Genomic DNA, 15,385 nt, shown 5'->3' on the forward strand with positions numbered 1-15,385 from the left:
ACACTGTATCTGAGGTTGATTGACAGATCATGGAGGTAGGGGCGGGACTTCCTGTGCCACGCCCCACGTAGAGGATGACTGACAGCTCGCACCCACCTCCTTGAGGGTGATTGACAGTTAATTTGAACAAGGGGGAGCGTTTAGAGGATGATTGGCAGCCCATGGCACTAGTGGGCGGGACTTCCTGTAATAGGCCCTACCTCCAGAAGAGTGAATGTTCATATGAAAGGGGTGGGGAGGGGCCTGAGGATGATTGACAGCTCGTCGTGGGAGGGATTTCCTGTGCCACGCCCTGTCCAAGTGTGATTGACAGCTGACCGTGGGTATTGGCTGGCACTTCTGGTTCCACCACCCTACCAGTAAAGTGTGATGGACAGCTCAGTGACGACAGGGCGGGACTTCCTGTCACACACCCTCACCAGGTATGATTGACAGTCCACGGTGAGAGGTGGGGGTGGGACTTCCTGTTCCACATCCGCCCTGAATGTGAGGGGCAGCGCCCAGTGTTTAACGGGGTGTAACCGACAGCTCAGAGTGAAGAGTGGGAGGGACTTCCTGTCCTACATCTTCATTATGATTGACAGCTCACTGACAAGTGGGAGGGACTTCCTTTTACAGCCTCACTAAGTATGATTGACAGATCAGGGTGACCAGGTAGGAGGGACTTCCTTTCCCAGTGCTGTATTATGATTGACAGCTGTCTCGTGGGAGGGACTTTGTTGCCACACCCTCGCTGAGTATGATTGACAGATGAGAATCACCAGGTGGGAGGGACTTCCTGTCCCACGCCTTAACTATGATTGACACCTCACTGGAAAGTGGGAGGAACTTCCTCACCACACCCTCTCTGAGTATGATTGACAGCTCACTGACAAGTGGGAGGGACTTCCTGACTACAGCTTCGCAAAGTATGATTGACAAACGAGAGTGACCGGGTGGGAGGGACTTCATAACCGACAGCTCAGAGTGAAGAGTGGGAGGGACTTCCTGGCCACTCCCTCGCTATGATTGACAGATGAGAGTCACCGAGTGGGAGGGACTTCCTGTCCCACGCCTTAACTGATGGATATCTCACTGGCAAGTGGGAGGGACTTCCTTGCCACAGCCTCACTAAGTATGACTGACAGATCAGGGTGACCAGGTAGGAGGGACTTCCTGTCCCAAGCCTTAACTATGATTGACAGCTGACTGACAAGTGGGAGGGACTTCTTTGCCACACCCTCGCTGAGAATGATTGACAAATTAGAGTCACTGGGTGGGCGGGACTTCCTGTGCCACACCTTTATATTGATTGACAGAACACTGACAAGTGGGAGGGACTGCCCTGCTCAACCCTCGCTGACTATGATTGACAGATCAGGGTGACTTGGTGGGAGGGACTTCCTGTCCCACGCCTGTATTATGATTGATAGCTGTCTCGTGGGAGGGACTTCCTTGCCACACCCTCGCTGAGTGTGATTGACAGCTCACGGGAAAGTGGGCGGGACTTCCTCGCCACTCTCTAGGTCTGATTGACAGACGAGAGTTACCGTGTGGGCGGGACTTCCTGTCCCAGGCCTTAACTATGATTGGCAGCTCCGGGCGGCTGTGGGCGGGACTTCCTGTCGTACTCCCTCTCCCCCCCCCCCCGCCCCAGGCCGAGCCCCGGAGGAGGAGGAGGAGGAGGATGAGGAGGAGGAGGAGGAGGAAGGCCGTGCGTCGGGCACGGCGGCCCGGGACTTCTCGTGCGTGCTCTACGACGCCGCCTTCCTCAACTGCTCGTGGCGCCCGGGCCGCGCCGCCCCCCGCGACGTCCAGTACTTCCTGTTCACGGCCAGCCACAGGTGACCGGAAGCGGCCCGGGGGGTGGGGGGGAGGGGGAGGGGCGGGGCGCGGGACTCGAACCTGCCACCCCGTCGCCGTAGAGACCGCCGGCGCGAGCGCGAGTGCCCCCAGTACGTGACGGCGGCGCCCGGCGGCCTGCACACGGGCTGCCACGTCCGCGACCTCTCGGCCTTCGGCTCCCAGAACTACTTCCGGGTCAACGGCAGCAGCGGCGGCGGCGGCGGCGGGGCCGTCGGCGTCCTCTACACCCGCCTCAGCGCCAAGCAGATCGGTGAGGAAGCCACCCGAAAAAAACGGGCTTTTCTTTTTTTTTCTTTTGCCATTTCTTTGTTTTTTTTAAATTTTTTTATTAGCATTTTCCATGATTTAAAAAAAAAAAAAAATCCCACGGTAATTCGCTTCTTCCCCTCCCCCCCACCTCCCCTGTTGTTTTTTTTCCCCCGTCAATTTTATTTTTATGTTTCATTTTTATTTTATTTTATTTTTAAATTTAATTTTATTCTTTTAATTTTATTTTTTCCCACCAGTTTTAATTAACCTTTTCTCTGATTATATAAAAAAAAATCCCATGGTAATTATCTTCTTCCCCTCCCCCCACCTTCCCTGTTGTTTTTTTCCCCCCCTCAATTTTATTTTATGTTTTATTTTCATTTTATTTTATTTTTAAATTTAATTTTATTCTTTTAATTTTTTTTCCCATCATTTTTAATTAACCTTTTCTATGATTATATATTTAAAAAAATTCCCATGGTAATATCTTCCCTTCCCCCCCACTCCCCCGGGTTATTTCTTCTTGGAAAAAAAAAATAATTTATTTTCGATGAAACGTAAGCCCGCGATGATATTAATTTTCGGCCCTGATTTCTGAGCGGGGAAAATAAAAAAAAAATATATATATATCCATTTTTAATCCTCGATTTCGTAAATGATTGCAATTTTTAAAAAGGGGGCACGTGGTGGCGGAGGGAGGGAATTAATTAACGTGGGATTTTTTTTTTTTTAATAATCATGGAAAACGCTGATAAAAATTTTTAAAAAATAAAATAAATAAAATAAATAAAAATGGTGACCAAAAGAGGAGCTCACAGGCTCTCTTAAGCAAAAATAAATAAATAAATAAATTAGATAAAATAAAAATAAAAAAAATTCTAAATCTTAACTATTTAAAGAGAAAGATGTAACAATTTTTTTTAATTAACATTTTCCATGATTATGAAATACATCCCATGGTAATTCCCTCCCTCCCCGTAATTTTCGGTGCATAAATATGTACAATGTAAATATTTCCTGAACCCGAGGAAATACCTGCACGTCGCATTTCTCTTTTTTTTCCCTCTTTTTCCTTTTTTTTAAATTTCGTTTCACAAAATCCTATTTATTAGCCTTTTACGTGACTACGAAAGAGCGAAGTGTTTCTGAAAACCACATCCGGGTGTTTTTTTTTCTTCTTCTTCTTTTTTTTTTTTTAAAAAAAAAGGGAAACATCAGAGAGAGAGAGAGATACCGGCATAAAAAAAAATAAAAAAAAAAACTCCCCTTCCCCCCCCAAAAAAAAAAATCAGGAAAAGTTAAAGGGAAAGGGCCGTCGCGCTCACACGTCCGTGCGTCCGTCCCTCGCCTCCCGCAGAGCGGTTCCGCCCGCCGGGCGACGTGCAGGTGGCGTGCGACGCGTCTCGGTGCCGCGTGTCGTGGTCGCAGCCGCGCACCTGGCTGCCGCTGCGCTTCCTCGACTTCCACTACCAGCTGCGCATCCGCCCCAAGGTGGGTGATCGACAGGCGGGCGGGTGATTGACACGTGTAGGGAGTGACTGACAGGTGTAGGGAGTGATTGACAGGTGTAGGGGGTGATTGACAGGTGTAGGGGGTGATTGACAGGTGTAGGGGGTGATTGACAGGCGGGCGGGTGATTGACACGTGTAGGGAGTGATTGACAGGTGTAGGGGGTGATTGACACGTGTAGGGAGTGATTGACAGGTGTAGGGAGTGATTGACAGGCGGGCGGGTGATTGACACGTGTAGGGAGTGATTGACAGGTGTAGGGGGTGATTGACACGTGTAGGGAGTGATTGACAGGTGTAGGGAGTGATTGACAGGTGTAGGGAGTGACTGACAGGTGTAGGGAGTGATTGACAGGCGGGCGGGTGATTGACAGGCGGGCGGGTGATTGACAGGTGTAGGGGGTGATTGACAGGCGGGCGGGTGATTGACAGGTGTAGGGGGTGATTGACAGGTGTAGGGAGTGATTGACAGGTGTAGGGAGTGATTGACAGGCGGGCGGGTGATTGACACATGTAGGGAGTGATTGACAGGCGGGTGGGTGGTTGACAGGTGTAGGGAGTGATTGACAGGCGGGCGGGTGATTGACAGGCGGGCGGGTGATTGACAGGTGTAGGGGGTGATTGACAGGTGTAGGGAGTGATTGACAGGTGTAGGGGGTGATTGACAGGTGTAGGGAGTGATTGACAGGTGTAGGGAGTGATTGACAGGCGGGCGGGTGATTGACACATGTAGGGAGTGATTGACAGGCGGGTGGGTGGTTGACAGGTGTAGGGAGTGATTGACAGGCGGGCGGGTGATAGACAGGCGGGCGGGTAATTGACAGGTGTAGAGAGTGATTGACAGGTGGGCAGGTGATGTGACTGCTCTGTGGTTGATTGACAGGCGGGTGTGTGATTGACAGGTGGACGGGTGACTTTTTTTACAGTCGGGTGGGTGATTGACAGATGTAGAGGGATTGATGGGTGGGCGGGCATTTGACTGCTAGGAGGGGTGATTGACAGGCGGGCAGATGACTGACACGTGTAGGGAGTGACTGACAGCTCTGTGGGCAGTTGGTGGGAGGGTGGGTGAGTGACAGGTGGGCGGGATATTTGGCTGAGGGGTCGATGATTGACAGGCAGGCGGGTAATTAGGCTGTTGGGTGGTTGATTGACAGGCGGGCAGGTGATTGACAGGTGGCAGGGAGTGATTGACAGGTGGGCGGGGGGAGGGGCCGGGCGACAGGGGAAGTCTGCACTCTGTCTCTCACCGTCTCTCGGTGTCTCTGTCTGTGTGTCTCTGTGTCTCCGCCTCCGCCTGTGTCTCTGGGCGTCCGGCCGTCTCTGCGTCCGTCCGTCCGTCCGTCCACGTCTGCGCAGCACGCGGAGGACGAGTCGGACGACGGCGCCCACTTGGTGAGCGAGGGCCGGGCCGGGGGGGGGGGGGCCGGAAGTGACGTCGGGCGGGGCCGGGAGCTGGGGGCGGGGCTTGCGAGGGGGCGGGGACGGGGAGATGATTGACAGGAGGGTGGGAGGAAGGGGGAAGAGCAGGGACACGGCAGTGATTTGCAGGTGGAGGAGGCGGGTGATTGACAGGCGGGAACAGGAAGAGGAGGGCGGAGGAAGCGATGATTGACAGGTGGGAGGGTTACGGCAGGCGGCCGTCTGACAGGCTTCCTGTCCGTCTGTCTGTCCGCACGACGGAACACCGACACGCTCCCCCCCGCCCCCGGCCCCCAGGTGAACGTGGCGAGCCCGGAGGAGCGCTCGTTCGTGTTCCCGAGCCCGGCGCCCCGCCCCCGGCAGGAGGTGCGCGTGCGCGCGGGGGACGTGCGGGGCCCGCTCTGGAGCGCCTGGTCCGCGCCCGCCGAGTTCGGTCAGGAAAAAAATTTAAAAAAAAAAAAAAAAAAACCCGGCTGCCCCTCCCCCACCCCCGCGGCAACGCCCCCCTCCCCCACGTGACGCCGCCCCTCCCCCTGCCGCAGGGTCCGACGCGCCCGGAGCCGCCGCCGCCGTCTACCTCGCGGCCGTGCTGGGCACCGTCGCCGCCGCCCTGGGGCTCGGGCTCTGCCTCGCCAGGTCGGTGCCCGGGAACTCCACTTCCGGCAAAGCGTGACGTCACTTCCTGCCCGCGCCCCTCCCCCTCCCCCCCGCCCCCCCCCGCAGTGGTGCCTGCCTGCCGCGTCTCCGGGAGGGATCCTTCCCGCCGCTTCCGGCCTCGGCCGACGTCACTTCCTGTCCACCCTCCATGGAACCCGCCCCCCCACCAACCCTCCGAGGTCGCTAGGCTCTGAACCGCCCACTTCTGCTTCCTGTCCCCGGTGACGTCACTTCCGGCCCCCGGCACCCCCCCGCCCCACCTCCGTGGACACCCTCCCAGATCCCCTGGGAGGGTCCCTCCGCTCACTTCCTGTTTCGGGCGACGCCACTTCCTGTCCCCGGTGACGTCACTTCCGGTCCGCACCCTCGCACCTCCACGCGCTCCCTCCTAGGTCCCCTGGGGAGGCTCCTCCCCCCACTTCCTGTCCCCCGTGACGTCACTTCCTGCCCCCACCTCTCGGTCCCCTGGGGAGGCTCCTCTCTCCGCTTCCTCTCTGCGGTGACGTCACTTCCGGCCCCGCCCCTCTCGGCACCTCTCCTCCCCCGCTTCCTGTCCCCGGTGGCGTCACTTCCGGCCCCGCCCCTCCGCTTCCCCGCCCCACTTCCGGTCTGCGCTGACGTCACTTCCGCCCCCTCCCCCACCCCCCCGCAGGGCGGTGTCTTCGATGTCCGTGTTCGGCCCGGTCCCGGGCATCAGGGACAAGCTGACGGAGGACGCCGGCGCCGTTGCCGGGGTGAGCGGGGGGGGCGGGGCCTCCGCGGATGATTGGCAGCTGCCGACTGGTATTATGGGATGCCACACCCCAGCGTCGCGGCAGCCACCCCCCCCCCCCCGACTGCCGGTGACGTCACGGCGGCCCAGCCCCTCCCATCCCCCCACGCGGGCTATTATGGGATGCCACGTCCCAATGACGTCATGGCGACCCAGACCCCCCACGGATATTATGGGATGCCACCCCACAGCGACGTCATGGCAACCCATACCCCACGTGGTATTATGGGATGTCACATCCCAATGGCGTCATGGCGACTCATTCCCCACTCTTATTATGGGATGTCACATCCCAATGACGACATGGCGACTCATTCCCCACTCATATTATGGGATGCCACATCCCAATGACGTCATGCCGACTCATTCCCCACTCATATTATGGGATGCCACCTCACAATGGTATCATGGCAACCCATCCCCATTCATATTATGGGATGCCACATCCCAATGATGTCATGGCGACTCATTCCCCACTGGTATTATGGGATGCCACATCCCAATGACGTCACAGCAGCCCATTTCCCCCATGGTATTATGGGATGCCACATCCCAATGACGTCATGGCGACTCATTCCCCACTGGTATTATGGGATGCCACCCTTCGGGAAAAGTAATGGCAACCCATGGCCCAGTTGTCATGGGAACCCGTTGCCCGGGAGACTGGCCCTGTGACCTCTGCCCTCCCCCCACGTGTGCGATCTATTCCCCCAGAACCTACCTGTCGCCATGGCAACGGAGAAGCACGAAGAGGAGGAGGAGGAGGCGGCGGGGGACGTGCTGACCGTGCAGGAAGTGGGCGCCGCCGCCGCCGCGCAATAAACATGTGCCGGGGGAAGCGCCGTGTGTGGCTGGACTCGAACTCAGGGCCTGCGAAAGAGGCTTTGTCAGCAGGGCCCTAAGTGCGTGGGGTTTGTCAGCGTGTGCGTGGGGGGCGGGGTTCGCGCTGGGGGCTTTGTTCGCGAGGCCAGCCTGGGCTACGTGCTCCCTGCAGGTCCAACCTGGGCTGCGTAATAGATTTGAGGCCAGCCGGCTGGGGGCTGCAAGAGACGTTTGAGTCTAGCCTCGGGTACACCGTGAGGTGAGGTCCAACCTGGGCTACGTACAGCGTTTGAGGCCGAGCCGGGCCACGTCGGGCACTTGAGCCGAGCCTGGGCTCGCCTGGGTGTGTTCGGGGCCAGCCTGGGCTAACCAGTGAGCTCACATAGTACGTTCGAGTCTGACCTGGGCTACATGCTGGAAATGAGGGCCAACCTGGGCTACACGCGGGATTTTTTTTTTATTATTATTATTTGAGGCAGGCTTCAGATACGGTGGGTGTGAGTCTAGCCTGGGCTACCTACGAACATCAGGGTCAGCCTGGGCTAGGCAGTGAATTGCGCTCTTGCTTGAGTGTGTGGGTCCAGCCTGGGCTACGTCGTAGACGTGAGTGTGAAGCCCTCGCTGCCTGCACGTTACGACGTTTGGGTCTAGCCCGGGCTACATAAGGAGGGCTGGTCCAACCTGGTCTCTGCAGCGACTCTCACGCAACCCGTGCTACGTGTTACCTGGAGTCTAGCCTGGGCTACATTACTGAGCTTGGGGCTGCCGTGTGGAAAATCCAGCCTGGGCTCCTGACACTGAGGCAAACCTGGGGAGCTTGAGTCTAGCCTGGGCTACGCAGTGATTCCGAGGCCCTCCTGGGCTATGCTGTGAGTTCGAGCGCAGCCTGGGCTACGTCTTGATTTCGGGGCCAGCCTGGGCTATGTAGGCGGATGGAGGCCTCCCCGGCCACATTGGATTTAGCCTGGGCTACACAGTGAGGTCAGGTCCAACCTGGGCTACATAGTCACTTCAGGGCCACCTTCAGCTACACGGCGGATGTGAGTCTATCCTGGGCTACATACTCAACTTGGGGCAAACCTGGGGCTACGTGGGGAATTTGCGTCTAGCCTGGGCTTCACACTTGGTCCAGGGCCAGCCTGGGCTACGTAGAGCCTTATGAGGACAGCATGGGCCACGTAATGAGTTCGAGTCTGGACCTAGCTACAGGTTACGCTTGAGTCTAGCCTGAGCTACACAGGAAATTCAGGTCCACCCTGGGCTAATTAACATGTGTGAGTCTAGCCTGGGCTACACAGCAGGCTCAAGGGCTTTGGGGCAATTCACTGGATGTGAGTCCAGCCTGGGCTAACTTGTGTTGTCCGTGGCTAGCCTGCGCTACGCAGTTCGAGGCTGGCCTGGGCTACATGGTGCCTTCGAATCCAACCTGGGCGATGTAGGGAGTTCGAATCCGGCCTGAGCTACGTGGAAGGATGAAGACTGGCCTGGGGGACGTCGTGAATCTGGGTCTAGCCTGGGCTCCTGACAAGGACGCAGACGTGGAGTCCATGGGGAACTTGAGCCCAGCCTGGGCTACGCCGTGATTCCGACGCCCTCCTGGGCTGTGTAGTGAGTTCGAATCCAGCTTGGGCCACCTACCGCACTTGAGTCTTAGCCTGGGGTACGTTGTGAGTTCGAGGCCTGCCCATAGTGAGTATGGGTCTAGCCTGGGGTACAATACGACGCAGGGTCCGGCCTGAGCTGCACTGAAAATTTGAGGCCGCCCGGGGCTACTTTGGGTGTTCAAGTGTGTCTAGCCTGGGCTACGTGAGCTCAGGACATATGCTGGCTTCGAGGCCAGCCTGGGCTACGTGCTAACATGGGCTACACGGGGAATAGAGTTCAGGGCTAGCCTGTGCTACACAGCGAGTTTGCAGCGAGCCCAGGGTAGGCATTAGTTTCCAGTCTAACCTGGGCTACACTGAGCGTTCAGGGCCAGCCTGGGCTACCTGAGGAACATGAGTGAGGCCAGCCCTGTCTACATGTAAATTAATCCGCAGTGTGGGCTGGTCTTGAGAAACGGGTCCAGCCTGTGCTACGTATGGAGTGTGACATGGGCAGGGCCAGCCTGGGCAACTTGGCAAATGTGAGTCTAGCCTGGGCAACATAGTGGGTTCAGGGCCAGCCTGGTCCACAGAGTGAGTTGGGGGTCACCTTGAGCCATGCAGTGGGTTTGAGTATAGCCTGGGCTACGTATCGAATTTGGGGTAAACCTGGGCTACACGGAGAAAGGGAATTTGACTCTGGCGTGCTATGTTGAGTCCTAGCCTGGGCTACACACTAGCGGGCTTAAGTCTAGCCTGGGCTACACGGTGAGCTCAAAGACGGCCCAAAGCACATATGGGTCTAGCCTGGGCTACGTCACAACGGCAAGTCCTACGATCGTGAATTTGAGCTTAGCTCAGGTTACCCCGAGAGTCAGAGGGCAGCCTGGGCTACGTGGAGAGTTCAAGGTGACCTTAGGCTTCATTTTGGAACCTGAGTCCAGCCAGGGCTTCATAATATTGAATAGGAGTCTAGCCTGGGCTACACAGTGACTGCAAGGCCAGCCTGGGCCACAGGTAGAGTTGACGGTCACCGCCAGCCACGGGTTGGGTTTGAGTCTAGCCTGGGCTACACCCTGAGGATGAGGCTGCCCTGGGTTACGTGGGTGGGTGTGGAGTCCAGCCTCGGCTAATTGGTGGCTTCAGGTCCAGCCTGGGCTACGCCGTGTGTTCAAGGCCAGCCCATAGCACATTTGTGTCTAGCCTTGGCTACCGACCGGCTCCAATGCCAGCCTGGGCCACATAGTGACTTGAAGGAAACCTTGACCCACATAGTGGGTTGTGAGTCTAGCCTGGGCTACATAGTGAGTTTGGGGACAACAGGCCAGCCTGGGCTACGTAGCAACTGCAAGGCCCACCTGTGTTCAAGGTCACTGTGACCTTCATATTGGACAAAATGCTCAATTCTGGGTCAACCTGAGCCACATGGAGCACTTCGGTCTAGCCTGGGCTAAACCGGGAGTTCAGGACCAGCCTGGGCTACGTAGTGCATTGAGGGCCAGCCTGGGGTATGTAGAGCCTTTCCGTCAAGCCTAGGTTATGTAGTGAGCTCAGGGTGAGCTCTGTCATTTAAGTTGATTTGAGTCTAGCCTGGGCTACAAATGGAGGTGAGGATCAGCCTGGGCTACATAGGACACCTGGGTAGGTGGCTTCAGGGCCAGCCTGGACTACAACGTGCTGTTGGGGTCTATCCTGGGCTACATAGAGAGTTTGAAGCCGGCTCCATTAATTAGTTTGCAGTCTAGCCTGGGCTACACGGTCGATTCAAGGTTATCTTTAGTGACCTAGCGGACGTGAGTCTAGCCTGGGCTACGTCGTTGGTTGGAGGCCAAGCCGGGATCCATATTCAATTTGAGTCCGCCGTGGACTCGCCAGGGAGCAAAGGGTCAACCTGGGCTATGCGGCGATTCCGAGTCTAGCCTGGGCTACGCACTGATGCTGGGTCCATCCTGGGCCATGTTGAGATTCCAAGCACAAGGGAGCCTGGGCTTCATGGGCAGTTTGCCCGCAAAAGGGCAAGCCTGGGCTAAGTGCCCACTCCAATGTGAGTCTAGCCTGGGCTATCTAGTGATTCTGACCCTGTCCCAGTCCACACGGAGTGGAGGGCCAGCCTGGGCTACATGGTGACTGCAAGGGCCAGCCTTGGCTACATGGTGATTCCAAGGCTGAACCTGGGTCTAGCCTGTGCCACGACACTGAGATCTCAGGTCTTCCGGGGCCAGCCTGGGCTACACAGTCGGTCGGTTCCAGGTTATCTTTAGCGACCCAGAGGATGTGAGTCTAGCCTGGTCTACGGCGTTTGTTGGAGGCCAGCCTGGGCTAAATAGTGAGTTGAAGTTCACCCCGAGCTACTCGATGGAGTTGAGTCTAGCCTGGGCAATGTACTGAGAATGAGGCCCAGGCTAGTTGGTGATCTCAGGGGCAGCCTGGGCTACATAGTGCCTTGGAGTCAAACCTGGGTTACGTAGTGATTTCTGGGCCATCCCCCTCTGTAAGGTAGATTTCAGTCTAGCCTGGGCTACACATGAAGTGCAGGGCACCCTGGGCTACACGGTGAACATGGGTCTAGCCTGGGCTACATCATGGCGTTAAGGACGGCCTGGGCTTCACGGGGAATTTGGGAGACACTTTGAGCTGTGGTCTAGCCTGGGCTATGTAGACTCTTCCGGGCTGGCCTCAGCTACGTAGTGAGCGTGCTGTCAGCCTGTGCCGTGCGGTGTGCTTGGGTCTGGCGCTGGGTCCATCCTGGGCCACGTTGAGATTCCAAGCACGTGGGACTAGCCTGGGCTACAGAGTGACTCCACGGGCAGCCTGGGCTACACGGTGCATTCGGAGAGTGCCCGGGCCACGTAGTGATTTGGGTGCTGTGGGCTTCAGTCTAGCCTGGGCTACATAGGGAATCTGGTACGAGCCTCTGGGCTACAATGACCTTGAGGCCAGCCTGGGCTACATCGTGATGCTTAAGCCAGCCTGGGCTTCACGGGCAGTTTGAGCCTGCGCTTGGAAACATAGTGAGGTCAGGTCCAGCCTGGGCTACGTTCTGACGAAACGGCCAGCCTGGGCTACGTAACCACTCCAAGGTAAGCCTGGGCTACGTAGTCCATGTGAGTCTAGCCTGGGCTAAGTAGTGATTCCAACTCTATCTCTGTCAACACAGAGTGGAGGGCCAGCCTGGGCTACATGGTCATTCCAAGGCACCTTGAGTCTAGCCTGTGCTACGGGAGTGAGTTTGATTGAGGCTAACCCAGGCTACCCCGTGATTCTGAGGCCAGCCTGGGCTACGTGCTGCCTTCAAGGTCACCTTCAGCTTCGTATCGGAGTTGAGTCTACCCTGGGCCTCACACGAGTTGGGGCGAGCCTGGGCTACTTAGGTGACTTTGGGTCTAACCTGGGATACTTGGTGAGTCTGAAGCCAGGCCTGTGCACACATTGATTTTCAGTCCAGCCTGGGCTACGTCAAGGTCACCCTCCGGTATGTCTGAGGCCAGCCTGGGCTACATCGGGGATTTGGGTGAAGCCCTGCCTGGACCATGTACTCATTGCATTGCATGGCCAGCCTGGGCTACTTAGGTAGGTGGCTTTAGGCCAGCCTGGGCTACACGGTGGTGTTGGGGTCCAGCCTGGGCTACGTAGTGAGTTTGAGGCCAGCTCCATTCATTAGGTTTCAGTCTAGCCTGGGTTAGACAAGGGAGCACAGGGCCAGCCTGGGCTACACAGTGTACTTGCTGTCAGCCTGGGCTATGCAGTGTACATGCGTCTAGCCTGGGCTATGCAGTGATGCTGGGTCCATCCTGGGCCACGTTGAGATTCCAAGCACAAGGGAGCCTGGGCTTCATGGGCAGTTTGAGCATGTGCTTGGAAACAAGGTGAGGTCGGGTCCAGCCTGGGCTACGTGCCCACTCCAAGGTGAGTCTAGCCTGGGCTATCTAGTGATTCTGACCCTGTCCCGGTCCACACGGAGTGGAGGGCCAGCCTGGGCTACATGGTGACTGCAAGGGCCAGCCTTGGCTACGTGGTGATTCCAAGGCTGAACCTGGGTCTAGCCTGTGCCACGACACTGAGATTTCAGGTCTTTCGGGGCCAGCCTGGGCTATGCAGTGTACATGCGTCTGGCCTGGGCCTTGCAGTGATGCTGGGTCTATCCTGGGCCACGTTGAGATTCCCAAGCATATGGGACTAGCCTGGGCTACAGAGTGACTCCAAGGGCAGCCTGGGCTACACAGCTAGTGCGGTGGATTTCAGTCTAGCCTGGGGCACAAATGACCTTGAGGCATACCTGGGGGAATTTGAGTCTAGCCTGGGATACATACAGTGAGTTCCATGCGGGCCTGGGCTGCGTGGAGACTCTGAGGCTAGCCTGGGCTACATGGTGATTATGAGGCCAGCCTGGGCTACAGTGGCTGTTCAGGGCCAGCCTCGAGTGCACAGGTCTAGCCTGGGCTACGTGCTGACTCCGAGGCCAGCCTGGGCCACACAGTCATTGCGAGGTCAGCCTGGGCTACGTCGTGATCTCGAGGGGAGGTGCACGGTGCATTGGAGGCTAGCCTGGGCTACACACAGTGGTGGGGGCCAGCCTGGGCTACGTAGGGAATTGGGTTGTAGCCTGGGACGCGGTGGGTGTGAATCCGGCCTGGGCGACGTCGTGCGTCCGGGGCCAGCCTGGGCTACACAGTGAGTACGAGGCCAGCCTGGGCTACACGTGACAGTTGAGTACCCGTTGGCTGCACGGGGAGCTCAGGGCTAGCCTGCGCTACGCAGTCTTCTTATTTCAACGCCACACAGGAGTCCGGCCCGGGCCACGCAGCGGCTCCGGGTCCAGCCTGGGCTACGGAGGCCACGGGTTCGAGGCCAGCCGGACACCCGCCGACTTGACCGACCACCCGGAGGGGCGTGGCCACGGAGAGGTGGGCGTGGCCTCCGCGGCACGCAGCCCGAGGGTCTTTGCGGACTGAGGGGCGGACTGTGGACGGACAGACGGACCGGACCGGACCGGCAGCGGTGGGAGGAGGACGCGTCCGCCCCGGAGGCCCCACGTCCCTGGTGACTGTCCATCAAATAGGCCACGCCCACCGGGCTGTCAATCAAACACTTAGGCCACGCCCACCTGGCTGTCAATCAAGAGGCCACGCCCGCTGGGCCCTGCGAGGCGGAGGTGTCTGGAGCCAGCTGTCAATCAAACAAGATGCCACGCCCACCGGGCTGTCAATCAAGCACGAGGCCACGCCCCGCTGGCTGCCCATCAAACGGTTAGGCCACGCCCACTGGGCCGTGGGAGGAAGAGGCGGGCGGAGCCAGCTGTCAATCACATAATAGGCCACGCCCACCGGGCTGTCAATCAAGCCAGAGGCCACGCCCCTCTGTCTGTCTGTCTATGGAGCGGGCCCGTGCGCCTCGCTCTCCCCTCCCCCTCCGTCCGTCTGTCCGTCCGTCCGTCCGCAGGGTTGTTTTTTTTCTTTTTTTTTTTTTCTTTTTTCTTTTTTTCTTTCTTGCCCCGGGTCGGGAGGGACAACAATGGCCGGAAGTTGCTCAACCGGCTCCTGGCAGGAAGAGGGCGAGGCCGACCACCCGCCGGCAACAACGCCGCCAACCAACCACCCCCCCCCACAACCCCCGGGGAGGAAGGACGGACGGACGGACAGACGGGCGGGCGGAGCGGAGCCCACGGAACCTTCCAGAAGCGCCCGCCGCTGTCCTCCCCGACGACGACGGGAGGTGAGAGGGTCGGACGGACAGACGGACGGAGCGTGGCTGTCTGTGGGTCGGGGAGCGGGTGGGGGGATGGGGCGTGCGTGGGAAGGACGGATGGACAGATGGCACACGGACGGACTGACGGACGCGCCACGGGGCCGCGGAAGGGCCAGGTGGGTGTGGGCCGGTGATTGACAGGTGGATGGTCGGCAGGTTGATGAGTGATTGACAGGTGACGTTTGATTGGCAGGTGGGCGGGTGATTGACAGGTGGGCGGGTGATTGACAGGTGGATGGCTGGCAGGTTGATGAGTGATTGACAGGTGACGTTTGATTGGCAGGTGGGCGGGTGATTGACAGGTGGTTGGGCGGATGGTTGGCAGGTTGATGAGTGATTGACAGGTGACGTTTGATTGGCAGGTGGGCGGGTGACTGACAGGTGGTTGGGCGGATGGCTGGCAGGTTGATGAGTGATTGACAGGTGACGTTTGATTGACAGGTGGGCGGGTGATTGACAGGTGGGCGGGTGATTGACAGGTGGGCGGGTGACTGACTGGTGGTTGGGCGGATGGTTTGCAGGTTGATGAGTGATTGACAGGTGACGTTTGATTGGCAGGTGGGCGGGTGATTGACAGGTGGGCGGGTGATTGACAGGTGGGCGGGTGATTGGCAGGTGGTTGGGCGGATGGTTGAAAGTTCGCCGAGTGACTGACAGGTGGGTGTGTGATTGACAGGTGGGCGGGTGATTGACAGGTGGTTGGGGGTATGGATGGTTGGCAGGTTGATGAGTGATTGACAGGTGGGTGATTGACAGGTGATGTTTGATTGACAGGTGGCTGG

General features: G+C 57.9%; 2 long non-coding RNA genes across 2 annotated transcripts; both read left to right on the top strand.

Annotated features, from left to right (window-relative positions):
- The first annotated feature begins 3,527 nt into the window (after window positions 1-3,527).
- Window positions 3,528-5,411, top strand: LOC123457603. The gene is made up of 3 exons (XR_006635077.1): window positions 3,528-3,585; window positions 4,962-4,997; window positions 5,322-5,411. It is a non-coding gene; the product is annotated as an uncharacterized LOC123457603 (long non-coding RNA).
- Window positions 5,412-6,330: 919 nt separating this feature from the next.
- Window positions 6,331-7,291, top strand: LOC123457602. Its single transcript, XR_006635076.1, has 2 exons — window positions 6,331-6,415; window positions 7,168-7,291. It is a non-coding gene; the product is annotated as an uncharacterized LOC123457602 (long non-coding RNA).
- Window positions 7,292-15,385: the final 8,094 nt, after the last annotated feature.

Source organism: Jaculus jaculus, unplaced genomic scaffold (genome assembly GCF_020740685.1).
Source record: "Jaculus jaculus isolate mJacJac1 unplaced genomic scaffold, mJacJac1.mat.Y.cur uX1, whole genome shotgun sequence".
In the NCBI taxonomy this organism is placed as follows: domain Eukaryota; kingdom Metazoa; phylum Chordata; class Mammalia; order Rodentia; family Dipodidae; genus Jaculus; species Jaculus jaculus.